This window comes from Drosophila montana, unplaced genomic scaffold, assembly GCF_035044405.1.
Source record: "Drosophila montana isolate Dmon_TW-CO22-7 unplaced genomic scaffold, ASM3504440v1 contig_3733_1, whole genome shotgun sequence".
Taxonomy (NCBI): Eukaryota; Metazoa; Arthropoda; class Insecta; order Diptera; family Drosophilidae; genus Drosophila; species Drosophila montana.
In genome coordinates this window covers 5962479-5974491 of record NW_026998620.1, presented here as the reverse complement: position 1 = coordinate 5974491, position 12013 = coordinate 5962479, and the positions used below count along the sequence as shown (strand labels likewise).

The 12013-nt window shown below is 38.4% G+C and overlaps 1 non-coding gene across 1 annotated transcript; it reads left to right on the top strand.

Moving 5' to 3' along the window:
• The first annotated feature begins 123 nt into the window (after positions 1-123).
• TRNAA-AGC (transfer RNA alanine (anticodon AGC)) lies at positions 124-196 on the top strand. The gene has a single exon. It is a non-coding gene; the product is annotated as a tRNA-Ala (tRNA).
• The last annotated feature ends 11817 nt before the right edge of the window (positions 197-12013 follow it).

The following is a 12013-nucleotide window of genomic DNA, read 5'->3' as shown; positions in this document are numbered from 1 at the left end:
TATATTTTAAAAAATGCATGACCCTTTCCGAAAATTCAAGGTTAAATGCATAAAATAACACATAAATCAATGTAAGACATTCTGTTGCCTTAAAAAAGACTCTTTTTTCGTGTGTTTTCAACTGGGGATGTAGCTCAGATGGTAGAGCGCTCGCTTAGCATGTGAGAGGTACGGGGATCGATGCCCCGCATCTCCAACTTTGGTAAAATGACTTTTTTGTTTAATTATTTTCCTTTTTGTGTAATTAACTGCGGCTGTGCACATAATTTCCAGTTTAATGCACTCGAAATGGACGGCAATTATTTGCATTAGCGTTTTGTGGTCGGCCCGTAAATAACTGAATAGCAAAGGGGTGGTAAATTCTCAGAGGGTTGTGGCAGATAAATACTTTTTTTTCTGTATAATCTGAAAAAGGAGTTGTAGATAAAAGCCCAGAAGAAATAAAATAAATCAACTCATAATTTGTTATCTCTGTATAGATAGATTGGTAGACATTATAGATACACTACTTTTATTTCATACCAGATTTATATGTTTATTCTCTATATTTTCATGATAATAAAATTTAATGCTTTCTGTGATAGCAGAAAGAAAATTCTTGATAAAGGATAATACAAAGTGGTTCACAGATTGTTGATACCATTCGATACGATATATAGGAATTTACCGCCAGACCCTCGGCCATCAACCTAATGGGGAACACCCGAACCCAGCTACAGATTCGGAGTCCGCAACCTGCTCAAATATTTAATTATTCATAACTTTAAACAATCACAGCGACGTTAGCGTCATGGCATATAACCCCAGGGCTAGCCCAGACCTAGCCCAGCCAGCCAAAATGCCTTTTACGTCTCAACAAACACAACATACAATACAAGGGATCCATCCACCGACCTCCGGGACCTGTTCTACCTCCGTTGGCTGCCTGGTAATAACATTGTCGTAAAATCATGTTTGGCTTATCGTTATCCCAGCTGGGGAGCCAAGCCCCGGGACGCGGCAACCCCGGGACGGCCAGGATGCCAGGATGCGAGTCGCGCGCGCTGCATTTAAATGCCGCTGAAAATGGCGTGAATTATAGTGGCGTAGGTTAAATGCCTTTAGACAGGACCATAAACTACGACAAGAAGTGAGGAGAGGAACCCTTTCGCTTTTGACAGGACTCAGGACTCAGGACTCCGGCTTATTCGTATAGATTTCAAAAATGTTGAATCTACGTAAAAGTTTTGCTGTCGTCTGCTTTTCATTTTTGTAAAATTATTTGCATTCGCATACGCAACTGACAAACAAAGTTTACTGCTTGTCCTGCTCCTGGCTGCTGTTGCTCCTGTGTCCTGTGTCCTGGCGCAGTCCTGGCACTGCCTGCTCGCCTGTTTTCTTGTAATTATCGCTTTTGTTTGTTAGTTGAACTTTTGCCAGGTCTGCCCGCCGGCCAACATACAAAATAAGCGCGGCAAAATTACTAAACAATATTTGCCGGGCGGGACTTGCGTTCTCAAGATGCTGTTGCTGCCGCAAAGTAGGCAACATATTGTCCTTGTCGCTGTCGTAATTTTCTAATTGGCCAAAGTTACTGCCAAGTTTTCTTTGCCAGCCAGCCAACCAACAAGATTTGTGCTTAGTTTCGGTTGCTAATTCAATTTTAATGCTTGATTTCATATTAATTGAAAAATAAATTTTCGCCTCCCGCCAAAGGGTTCAGCGCATGCATGTGCACATTTAGGGGCAGAGAAAACTGGTTAAGGATAGGTAATGCATATTTAGCATCTTTTGAATAATATATATATTAAGACGTCGTTTAGTGCAAGTTTTAGTTTTTTAATAATTTTCAAGAAATGAATTACAAAAGACATGTTATTCAATTAATTAAATTAAGGCTATAGGCTTAGTTTACGAATGGGTCATCTGTGAAATTTGAACTGAAATTTCTTTTGTAATGTGATCTCCCAACGTCCACACTTACAATTTACATTATTTATTTATATAGTATTTATATTTATGTCTATGCGTGTGTTTGTTCTTTTCTACCAAGAGCAGACTTATCGCTGCGTTAAAAATAAAAAAAATTGTTTACATTGCTTTTCTATGCGATTCTCATAAATGCAAGTAAGGCGCAAGGCTTCGTATGCTTTGACTGTATTATACCTCTTTACAGCTAATACATTATCAAACAAAATAGCTATTATTATTAGGGCTAATCCTTAACCTTCACTTGGCTTTGGCCTTTCGGGCAATTATTTGTTATGTGCCTAACGTTTATTAAACTAATAATTTACGTGGACACACATTGTCGTTAAAAACAATTTCATGTGCACAGCGCACACAAAAAGTCTGAGATTTATAAGCTGTCAGCAGTCTAGGGAAACCATTCGACCCACCAAAACCGAGTCATAAACATATTTGGAGCGATAAAAAGGTCACCCCCCCCTCCTCCTCCTCCCAGCCCCCAAAGCCAAGTGACCGCTGTGCTCGATGCCCTGTTCTAAGCTGTAAGTAAACTTATTGAATGTCTTAAGTTTTTTACATCTTCTGCATCAGGCCCGTTCCCCGTCTTTGGTCCAAACGGGGGACTGACTGCCTTCTGCTTGTTTTCATTTCATTTTTATGACAGCGTTTAGAAATTGTTGTAGATATTTTGGTGGAGCGGCTGTTGTTTGTCTTTCCTTTGGCTGCTTTTGGCCACATTTAGCGCGGCCCCCTCCATATTGACATTTGATCTTTATTTGGGCATGGTCTGCGCCCCTATACGCGCACTCGTGTGTTGACTGTGTCGCTTTGTTTGTCTGCAGGCATCTTTTTATGACTCGAGTGTGTTTGCCTTTTGGCTTTGTGCTTGCCATAAAGCAAGCACAAAAAATGGCATACAAGTCGAAGAAATCAAACTTCTTCTACTACGAACGGGCGCACAAATATGAGGTCATCTGTTATGAACGCGCGCTCAACTGGCTTAAGAAGCCTTTAAGCAAATACAACTTGGGATTTCCTTCTTTGAATTCTCTGCTTCTGGTGACAATCAAATTTGTTCGATTTTCAATTGAATACATACTCATATATTTTGTTTTCAGATACAAAGTTGACTGTAAAGTTAGCGATTTTCTATTACAGCTCTTTCAAAACTTGCTATACCTTTGGAAAATTCTTTTGAAATTAAAGCATAAGTATTTTATTTCCCGGGTAGACATTTGAAGAAGACCACATTTTAACAGTTTTTTAAATAGTTTGAAGCCTGAATGAAATAACTAGCTTTAAGTCAAAAAGAAAGTTTTATCTGCACACAAAGCTAATTTCAATATAAGAGAGTGGGATTTTACTTGAAAGTATAATATTTTGAATTAAGTAAGCGGATCATATGATCTATATATCATCCTTTTGGGTTAGATGTGAGCTCTAAGTCAGATTTTTAGGAAATTCGACCTACAAGTGGGGGGAATGATTGTAAAAGTTTATATGAACACATAAACATTGACGACGAACTAGCAAGTAGCTGACTTAAACTTAGCAGTAGTTTTTCATTTTCATATTTTTTTTTTAAGTTTTTGTTAATCACACAGAAAATATGCAATACGATTGGATTCTGTTTGTACGTGAAGTTGGCGCGAATCACCCAAAACTTTTGCACATGCAATATTGTTCGTTCGACACGGTTACGTTTCATAATCTGAAGACCATCCAATTGTTTTTTATTAATTGGAGAAAGCAGCAAAGAAGTATGTATATGAAAATCATCCGATCCACAAAAATCCAAACCGAAATAATAGACAATATATCTTGCAGTCAGGAAATTAATCATGAACTTAAAATATTTGTATTATGTATCTCTATATATAAAACTGTTTTTCCTGACGGACTGTCTGACTGAATGACTGATTGACTGAATGACTGACCAATTGGTGATCAATGCACAGCCCAAGCCGTGAGAACTAGGAAGCTGATCTTAGCGTTCATCACCAATCAGTCATTCAGTCATTCAGTCAGTCAGTCCGTCAGTCAGGACAAGCAGTTTTATATATAGAGATTATATACATACATTAATTGTATTGTTATTACTGTTCTTAGTTAATAGGTATAATTATGATTATTATTATTATTATCATTATTATATTATTATTATTTTTATTATTATTATTTCTAATATAAAATCCAATGCTGTATACATTTCTCTGCATTCTTGTAAGAAAACTTTTCAAATTAGGATTAGGATCAGCAACTTGTTCGATTCAAAAGGTTGGCCATGTTTTGCTTTGGAAAACTAAATAGCTACTCTGCTGCTCAGCAACCCAAACACACAGAAGACAACTTAATCAAATCAGAGCAGCTAAATGGCTAGAGATACCCTCATAAATATGTCAATTAATGGCACGCCCAGGCAAAGGCTGTGCTGGTCTCTTATCTGAATGAAGACATAAACGCCGTGATATCAATTTATGTCAACGTAAATGGGACTGATTGTGAGACTGGGGCTGGTCCCTGTTTAATATATGCACAGCCACTTGACTGCCCGGGAACATGTGTCAGCGAATCTTAAGTGGAGCTTATGAAACTATTAAAAGGCACAGACAAGAACAGCACATGTCCCCGTCTAGTGTCCCTTACAACGACAACAAAGCAAACAAATAGACAAGAGTCGCCCACACATGCTGCTGGAGCGGGGGTAATTAGTTTACTACACGCTCGAGGCGTTTCCATTGCGAGGACGAGGACAAGGACGAGGACGAGGCTGCCCGCTGCCCGCACACTTGTCGACCTGCCGCCTCTCGCCAAATTCCTTTGCCGCTATGAATAATTCAGTCTATGGGCAAAAACTTTGACCAGCTGGCTAAAGGTTGAGACGACCGCAAGAAGGCAGCCGCAAGTCGAAGAAGATGCGGCACGGATTTCATTTCTGTCGAGCCATAATCATTGTGGAGCTCTTAAACGCAGATTACTCATACGCACGGTTGCCGGCGAGCATTCATTATTTAGCTGCAAAGTCTGACAGCTCAATAAAAGGAATGCTGCTAATGTTAATTGCCTTTGTACCGCAGCGTAATTTGCATAATTTTCTTTAAACAATAAAAATCTAATTTGGCTGTCTCGCATTTGCCATGGCGCTTACGTATAATTTCTTGTTAAATTCATAATTGTTAATTTTGTTTTGGCCACTTTTGACTTTCTCTTTTCTTTCGCCGCTCCGCTGTGGGCTTAACTTTAATTAAGAGACAAGTTTATTTTCTGGCGACAGTCTTTCAAGGGTTGTTCCGCATTTCCCGTAAGGGTGAAAACATGACACGAGAGTTTCTGTTACGGTCAGCAAGATGACAATTAACGAAAAGACCAAACGGGATTAGTAAGAAATTTACTAAATATTATTTTATTTTCGAATCATATGTGATGTTGGTCTGCTTGCGATAACTATAAAGGATTACTTTGTCGAGATCGTTTTGGAGCTTAACTTTCCACAAGATCTTTCGTTGATGCATTTTTCGTTACATTACTTATGCATAATTTAATCAACTTTGAAATTTCCTAAAAGCCTTCAAAATTATTTGAAAATATTTTAATATAATTTTTTATACTCTGAATCCATTGAAAATGGGATGTAATAGGCAGGAGGGAGCATCTGCGAGCCCATAAAGTATATATATTTTTGATCAGCATCAATAGCCGTCAAGTCATGTCCCTCTGTCTGTCCGTAAACGTGTCTAAAGATCAGGTATCTTTCATTTTGTTAATCAAATAAATAAATCGATTGAAACCACAAAAATGTTAATGATGTCTTTTTGATAATGTGCGAATATTTTATAGCACAATAAGATCTACTTCTGAACATTTTATTAAGATCGGTAAAGAAACAGAGAAGTTATTAGAGAAAACGTATAGTTATATTGGCAAGTCAAGTGGCTTGGAGCAAAGCGCAAGAGTTTTTGTATTTATGTGAACGCATTCTCTGTATATTAGCTACTATTTTAGTTCAGTTTTGAGGGATTATTCGTAATTTTATTGGATTTTATATACCCTGAACTTATTAAAAATGGGTAAAAAGGGTATAATGTATTTGTGCAAATGTATGTAACAGGCAGAAGGAAGCATCTCCGACCCCATAAAGTATATATCAGCATCAATAGCCGAGTCAATCTAGCCATGTCCGTCTGTCTGGCCATCTGTCCGTCCGTCCGTACGTCCGTATGTATGAACGCAAGGATCTCAGAACGTATAAGAGCTAGATACTTGAAATTTTAGCTGTAGGCCCTTCTAGTGCCCGCGCAGATTTTGTTTCCGATATTCGATAACTTGCCCCGTTTCCAAGTAATCGATAAAAATCGATATCGAAATCCTGTTTTTTTAAGCAATTTTGGTAAATAATATGAGCTAGAGTCACCAAACTTGACATGTAGCTTCTAGATAAATATATATTTATCAAGTATCTTTCATTTTATACCTATCGCCCGTTGGAAGAAGAGGGTTCAGGGTAGCTCCCGACTAGATCCTCTTACTTGTTTTAAATTTATTATGTGGATAATATTCATGCTTTAAACAAACGAACTATACTATATTTTATGTATCACAGCTTAAATAAAACTTAGCTCCCAGTTAGATTTACCTGGAAAATTGATTGAGATAAAGCTAAACAATAAGAATAATAATATATTTTGTAACCCAACGAATGCTAGCTATAGAATGCCAATATGATTAGGTGCTGAGCACCTTAAACTTAAGTACGTAGCTCTTGAATAATTCCCTCTTTCCACTCCACACAGGTCTACACGGCAACCAAATTCTCGGGCAAGAATTATTTTTTCACACAACACTTAAAATTAATGGTTTACTATTTGCACAACAGCTGTGCAACATTTGGTCATTCAGCTGCCAAATTTGACAACTCAAAAAAGGTGGGCAAACCGTTTCGCAACTCCACCTGGCCCCACAGCAAACATCGGCAATTGGAATGTTGGTAAACACAAACCTTTTGTAACTCACTCGCGACAGTTTCCAGTTTCCCCAGTTGACAATGCGGAGTTCCATATCCATTGTCCTGCCGCAGGACTCTGCTGTGACATATGAGTCGAATATGTTGCAAATTCAATATTTGCCAACAATTTTGCAGCTTTTCTTGTCCTTTTTTTTGGCAACGCTTTTCCTTATGTTTTTTTTTACATGTCCGAAACGGCAGTTGTAACAGGCAAACAGAACAACAATAATAACAACAACAACAACGGCTGTGCATGGAAAAAATGTGTAAAGCAAATAAAAGTTAAAAGCATTTGATGCAACACACAAAGAAGATATAGAAGAAACAATACAGAGACAGACTGAACTTTATCTACTCTGATATGTTCTGCATAAGTCTGCTTATTTAAATAAATTTTTTTTTAGTTTGACAGAGAGATGTGAAAGATTTAATTTTCTTTATTTAAATAACTTTTCTTACCCATTCGAAAGAGATATAAAATATATTTCATTTTTATTTCTTTATAAATAAAACTAAACAGAAAATATGAAACTTCAGGAAAATGTAATATTTATTAGTTGTTTGTGTGTACACAATTTTCTTTTATTAAAATTTAAATGGGTCAATTTTTGGTATTATTTCTTTAATTTATAAGACTTTTTATTTCAGAAATTTGTAATTTTTATTTATATTTGGAAATATAATCAATTTAAAAATATAGGTGCCCCAAAAGTTTGCCAAAATTTTATATATTTTTTTTGATATTTAAAACTTTATTTACAGCGATTTTGTAGCTACTATGTAAATATCCTTTATTATAACAATTATTACAGTTATTGAACTTAAGTCAAACTCTAAAGATACATTTTTGTTTTTCGTATATACATATATGATTCCTAACAAATGCTATCAGAAAGCAAATGTAGCCAGGCACTTATGAAAGGTATTTCACCCATACTTTCGCACCGGTTGGTAAGCAAATGTGTTGCCTGCTTTTTTTTGGGGGGGGGGGGGTGCATTTCCGGTCTCATTTGGCCGCAGGGCAACTCTGAAACTGACCGCCCAGGATGTTTGTGCGTCTGTCCTTCGCTCGCCTGTTAACGTGTGCTTTGTTTAACGAATCGTGCAAATGCGGGTGGAATCGGAATGCCTGCCGCGGAGCGATGAGCAGTTTATTTTGCACATTTTTGTGCATTTATTTGATTGCGTCGAGTATTTCATTTTTCAATAAACACGCATAAAGCGGATAAAAAAATAAAACAAGAAGAAGAATGAAAGGAAAGGAAACTGGCGCCGCTCATTAAATTTTGATTGTTTCTTGGTCATAAAAATCACAGCAAAAGTTTTGGCAATCACACAAGTCGCGACCAACTACAGCAACAACAACAAACAACAACAAATTATGTTGATGGCCGCATAATAGCCAGGGCCAAGCCCCGCCGCCCACGTCTAAAGAGCAGAAAAACTGGCTCGTGACTGGCTGAAATCGCTTCAGGCATTTGGCAAAAATGATGATAATTAGCCGAAAAACCGCCAGCCAGCCAGCCAGCCAGGCAGCGACAAAAAGTAAAAGTCAAATCAAAAACTAAACAAAAGTGCCGAGGAAATTGCCCAACTGAAGCGATGTCTGCCCGTTGGAGGCCGAGCCAGTCATGTCCCAATGTGAAAATTAACTTGTAAACGCTTACAGCCTGTGGGTGGAAGAGAGAGGGGGGGGGGGGAGTTTTCCCACACCGGTAGCAACACCTACCGTGACCAGGAGGCGTCTCCGGGGACGCTCGGCTAACGATTTACAATCAAGCGAAGCGCCAGCGTCAAAATAAAAACTTTTTGCATTTTATTTCGACTTTTGATATTTGCGCAGATTTCTTGCTCGCTACTTTCGAGTGCGATTAAATTTGTTTTAATGGTTTTTGTTCTCCGCTCGTCGGTGGGTGGAGAGTGATGGGTGGTGGGCGGGGGGCGGGGGGCGTGAGTTTGTCCGAGGTGTGGGTGCAACGCTTAAAGTTTGTTTTTTAATGGCCGCACTTTTGGCGGAGTACTGCGGTTGTTGAGGCTTTCTAATTGCCGCCACGCAAACAAACCATTTAAGGGCGTTAAAGTCTTTGGGAATTCGCGTGCAAAGTCTGAAAGGATTTTGCCAAATCGAACGAATTTCTCCTCAAAGTATTTTGAATTATTTATCTTACATTAAGTTGCAAGTAGCTCAACTTGTTTAGATTAATGCAAATAACTTACCTTTTCGAGAAACTTTAAAGAATAACAATTCTTGTTTGATGAACTTAAAAATTATAATAAAATTTAGTATATATTTAACACACATTTTACAACACATGAGATCCCTTCATCAACCCTGCATGCATTAAGAATCTACTTTATTTTCCGACATGTTTTCCACTCGTTTTCGAATAACGTGAAGTGATTCCGCGAATTATCAACATTTTCATACCTCGATTGTTTTCCTGCTTCGAAGTTCTGGAAAACAAATCCGATTCAGTTGCGAGCAACAGAGAAAATAAATAATATATAGAACAAATATATTTAAAACTCAATTTTTTTGCATTCATTAATAATTTACACTTACTATTCCGTTAAACTGATACAATGATACATATATCTCTATATATAAAACTGTTTGTCCTGACTGACTGACTGACTGATTGGTGATCAACGCACAGCCCAAACCGTAAGAGCTGGGAAGCTGAAATTTTCACTGTAGCTACCTTATGTGATGTAGGTGCACGTTAAGACGGGGTTACGGGAAATTCCACCCGCAAGTGTGGAAAAATCGCGAGAAACGTTTGTATGTAACTTTTTTGTTTACCATCGGATCGGCCTCAAACTTGTTTTCAAAGATCTTTGTTCAAATTCATTTGAGGGGTGTCTCACACTTTTCGAAAAATCCGTTCCTCCTTGGTGGAAATGAAGGTCAAAGATTAGGTGGGTGACGTTTCGCGCTCAAATTCGTTTCCAGAGATCTATAAGAAAAATTATTTGAGACGTGTTTCACACTTTTCGCAGAATTCAAACTTCTTCGGAGGGAATGCGACTTAAAGATTTTTTGTGCGAAGTTTTAAGATGTGTCCGATTTGCGACAAACTTATTTTCAAAGATCTACATAAGAATATAATGAATACGTGTTTCAGCGATTTGGGAAATTCCACTCGCAACATTGGTAAATTGGCGGAAAACGTTTCTATGAAAATTATTTGTTTACCGTCCGATAAGTTTCAAAATCATTTTCAAAGCTTTTTGAGAACGTTCATTTTTAACATACGTTCCACGGGCAAGGCCGGGTTATACCCGCTAGTCTTTAATAAAAACAAAGAGTCTCATTACAATTTTTCAACCATGATGAATTTGCATTTCAACATTTGGTAAACTGTAATAATATTATTTTGTTTTCAATAAATATCTATGTTGAGAACGAAAATATATATAAAGTGGACAAGTGAATGACTGTTTCCCGCATATAAATATTTGAAAGGCAAACGATTTAGAATATTCTTGTGCAAATATATATCACAGACAGAAGAAAGCATCTACGATAAAATGTCGTTGAGTCGATCCATCTGTGTCGGCTAGAGACTCGAAATTCTGAAAATATTCTCCTATACCATGAGCAGATCGAGTATATAATTTTAATTTCATTTTGTCTTCCAACAATAATATCAATAAAAATCGAATTTAAGTTTTGTCTAACCTATTCCTTAACCTAAATTGTAAAAATCAAATTTTTATAAGTAAATTCTCTGCATGAAGATCGGACTATGAGCACCGAATTTATTCGGTAAAACGCATTTCCTATACATACTGTAGAATCTTTGTAATCCGCCGCTGGTCTCAGGGTATCAGCTAGTCGGTCGGTTGACGTTATTTAAATCTTACATTTGGCTGTGGCTTTTGGACAGACAATATAAATGAGAATGTGTAGTTAAATAAGTTTGCTATCAACGCCGTCACACGCTGTCCAGTTTTGGCCAGCTTAAGGACATCCCCGCACACCGTGCACCTTTGTCACAGATCAAGGCTTAAAGGCGAGTTTCAGCTGCAGCCCCAGCTCGACCCCCCCCCCCCCCCCTGGCTGGACGCTGTCCAAGTAACTATAACATTTAAGCAGCTTTGCGCAAGTTGTGCGCCATTTGATAGCCACGCAGAGTGCTTGAAAATGAATTTTATATAAATGTATTTTCATATACACAAATGAAAGAATTTGCGCTAGAAAAAAAAGGCAAGCATTTTATTTTTATGACAACCAACTAACAAGGTTCACTGACAGCTGACTAAATCATCTAAGGATTTGCGTTTATCACAAGCCAGCCAAGAGTATGTGCCGCGCCTCCCCCGCTTGCCACCATGTCCAGGGGCACCTTTGGCGACAGGAAATTGAAAATTTCCACAGCAGCCGCGGTAAGTGAGTGCGTGGCATGTGTGGCATGTCAGCGATTCCAGCGCAAGCGAACCCAAGGGCCAATAACATTTACGCTAATTTGATAATCTGCACACGCACAAGGCAAGGGTTGTGCCGGGGCCGAAAACATTTGCATAGCCAAGCACTTGGGCAGCCGGAGTGGGAGGGAGGAGAGCCCATAACAGACCCAACGCACCTAATTGGCTGCAATGGGACCCGAGGGAGTTCTCAAGCTAGCTGACCAGACCGGGCCGGGCCGGGACTGGACGCCCGGCGAACTGTTTCGAATCCCTTTCACATTATCAGCGCGTTATCATCGCATTCTTTTTACTCTTGAGCGCGTCCGGCTTCTGGCTGGCAATTCTCTTGCGGTCAGCGAGTTTATTATTTCGGCTTTTATTTTATGCTGGCTTATCTGTTTTGTTAATGCTCTTTTTGTTGTTATTATTTCTGTAGTTCCTGTTGTTGTTGTTTTTGCGAAAGCTGTTTTAGCCACGCTGGCTCAGAATGTTCTTCGTAATCGCTTTTACACGCTTGACTTCAACCCGAATTAGCTGCGGGTTTCTACATAATTCATTTATTGTTGTTGTTGTTGTTGTGGGTCAGCCCAATAAATAAAATGTATCTAAATACAATTATTTACTTTACTTCATGTCGGCTTGTTGTGGCGAAGC